At 33.8% G+C, this 3121-nt stretch overlaps 1 protein-coding gene across 5 annotated transcripts in view; it reads left to right on the top strand.

The window, feature by feature from the left end:
* The window catches only part of LOC110463419 (hydroxysteroid 11-beta-dehydrogenase 1-like protein), a 114499-nt gene that overhangs the window by 73448 nt on the left and 37930 nt on the right, over nt 1-3121 (top strand). Inside the window, exon 1 of one of the 5 annotated variants that reach the window (XM_021518004.1) lies at nt 2170-2295. The exons of the other annotated variants lie outside the window; for them this stretch is intronic. The gene's annotated coding sequence lies outside the window, so the exon portion shown is untranslated. Of the gene's footprint in view, nt 1-2169; nt 2296-3121 lie in introns of those variants that run through there. 5 annotated transcript variants of the gene reach the window in all.

The following is a 3121-nucleotide window of genomic DNA, read 5'->3' as shown; positions in this document are numbered from 1 at the left end:
ATGATACGTACACTACATAGTCTGGCTGTAGGATACCTACTCTATATAGCCAGGCTGTACGATACCTACACTACATAGTCTGACTGTAGGATACCTACACTACATAGCCTGGCTGTAGGATACCTACTCTACATAGCCAGGCTGTACGATACCTACACTACATAAAAAATATAAAGCAACTCTTTTCTGTGTTGATTTCATTTCAATACGAATGATTACAGAAATTCACATTGGCATGAACGCCGTATGTAATCAACAATAATATTCAATGAAGAAACCACGCAGTTGTGACGGTACTATATACATAAACATGTCACAGTTAATTGGTTACTTAAAGATATTATTATTATTTTTTTGGTAAATACTATATTTACCTGGATTCAATTAGAATTTTGTCAGCTTAAGTATTTTTTCGTATCTAATTTAAGACAAACATCTGTGTTTTGTTTGTCTGAAGGTGAACATTTTGAAACCAAGAACATAGTAATTTCTCTATTACCTTGCTTGTTATGTGGAAAGTGTCATATGTTTTAATTTTACCTACAAGTAAATATTGTATCATGGTAACAAAGCTTATTCCATCTACGACATGTCGGGTATGATCTTCTACGAGGTCTAGATCTTCACCCACAGGTACACAGTCATTTAGAGATGTTATCTGTAAGCCAAGAAATAGATTCCATTGTATCAAGTTTCACAAAATATTACCGGTACATGAGATTTTCAAAATAATATTCGTTCTGCCTGAATTTCAAAAATATGCTTTGTATCATTGTTTTCAATCCCAGGATGTATGTGGTTAAATTTTATGAAGTTCTTTATAGCGTGTGTGTTACAAGGTAGGATTTGTTGTCATTCACAGAGTAATAGGTGAATACTAACTTTGTGTTCATAATTATGAAAGATGAATAATTGATCGGTGTACACGCTACAAATAATTCTGAAAATGTTAGACATAATGAAATCCGGAAAATTCACATTCACTGATTCTTATTATTATTTCTTTTTTTACATTGAAATTCACTGAGTAGAGCAAATTGAATATTGATAATTTGATGTTAATTGGAAAAAAAGAATGATTTGCATGTGAGTTACCTCCCTTAAATACAATTTAACTAGTCTATTCTAATTGATTCAGCATGACCGAGTGTCATTGAGACGCATGCATTCTTGTATAATCAATTAGTTATCTGGGTTCAAATACCAATACATAAAAAAGGTATTTGACGGGATTCCTTATCAGTGTGGAGAACTGCGGAACTCTCCAGTAAAGGCGGTACCTGTCACTGTAGGTATAGGGGAGCTGATGATACCTTAAGTACGTTCTACATCTAGTTAGAACTAACTCATCCTTTGTATTGACATTTTGAGCAATTTTAATATACATGTGTATATGTTTACAAATTATTTAAAAAGAATTTTAGGTATCAGACGTTAAGAAATGAAAATACCGATTATAAAAGGTAATACAATGTATCTACCTTTACCAGTAATTGTAGGTAGATATTGACCACATCAGAAAAGATTACAGGTACTGAATCAACATACACACAGGTAATTCTTAATATGTTGACATTCCGCGATACAGCCCTATTGTCATATATCACGTTATAAGTTGTTGTCATATAAAATCACTGACCCGTGAACAAGCATTGTTGTCTGAGAAGTACACATAAGTCTACATAGCTCTTTCTTGTGACTTTTAAAACTGTCAAGGTATCTACTACAGTTTCTGTCTGTTTTAAACAGTCGTGTTCTGTATACAGTACCTGTTTCACTGAGAAAGTGACAGTGGAGAAATATGTCGGTGGTATTATCTCCGATACCTGTAGTGTTGATTATAGTAATTTAGTGTTGCATGTACTTTAGTACTTTATAGAAAATTGGTACTGGTGATTGACAAAAGTTACTTCACATTCTATTGGTTTTCAGTCATGCTTTAGCGAAGGAAAATAAATAAATATATTATATTGTACGGAGGTGATTGCCGGAAACAGCTACAGACTCTCACCATCCTCAGTGTAGCTTTAACAAAGCGGAACAGTGATCTTAGTCAATGGAGATTCTCGCTATTTTCAGTCACAAATGTCATGTAGACTGAAGTATCTCCGATTCTTTCTATGTTAGAATGCTGTAATGGAGCTAACAATCCTGCAGTGAGCTGTTTACAGGCAGAGGGACAGCGTACAAACTGTTTACAATGTAAGATAATCATAGGATAATCAAACATTTGTGGATTTTTTACTGATGAAGTGACTTCCTCTTGTGCCAAATTTCATATATTAAAAGTTAAAGGTAAGTTTGAAAAAAAAAACTTTTTCAAAGATGCTTTTTTTTGTCCCCACCATTTGGTTAAGAATCTGATTGTTGTGTGAAGGTCCTGGATGCACATCCTGGTCTCCCAGATATTTCTGCCATTCTGTTGGTGTCTGACCAACTTTATTGAAAGTGCTATGTTGCTTACAATGAAGAGTTTGTGCTTGGCAAAGCAAAACTCAAACAAAGGTAAAAAGGGGGGATACAGTGTGATGGAGAGACATCACTTCATTCCTCTAGAAATCAGAGGTCTCGGGTTCAAATCTCCCAACTAACTCTGTTGTAAGTTTCCTTATCCTGAAATGATGACACTAGTACTGAGCTTATTGATTGACAGAAGAAAGAGTGTGAGATATTCTGTACAATTACATGCATCTTTAATAGAGGATAAGAGGGGTGGATTACGTTAATGTGTCAGTTTGGAGATCGTTTTTAGTTACGATTAGTTATAGCTGTAACCATTTTAGTTACTATTAGTTATAGCTGTGACCATTTTAGTTACTATTAGTTATAGCTGTGACCATTTTATTCACTATTAGTTATAGCTGTGACCATTTTAGTTACTATTAGTTATAGCTGTGACCATTTTAGTTACTTTTAGTTATAGCTGTGACCATTTTAGTCACTATTAGTTATAGCTGTGACCATTTTAGTTACTATTAGTTATAGCTGTGACCAGTTTAGTTACTATTAGTTATAGCTGTGACCATTTTAGTTACTATTAGTTACAGCTGTGGTCATTTTAGTTACTTTTAGTTATAGCTGTTACCATTTTAGTTACTTTTAGTTATAGCTGTGACCATTT

Source organism: Mizuhopecten yessoensis, unplaced genomic scaffold (assembly GCF_002113885.1).
Source record: "Mizuhopecten yessoensis strain PY_sf001 unplaced genomic scaffold, ASM211388v2 scaffold10903, whole genome shotgun sequence".
Classification (NCBI taxonomy): Eukaryota; Metazoa; Mollusca; class Bivalvia; order Pectinida; family Pectinidae; genus Mizuhopecten; species Mizuhopecten yessoensis.
The sequence above is the reverse complement of the archived record's forward strand: the minus strand, read 5'-3'. Positions and strand labels throughout refer to the sequence as shown.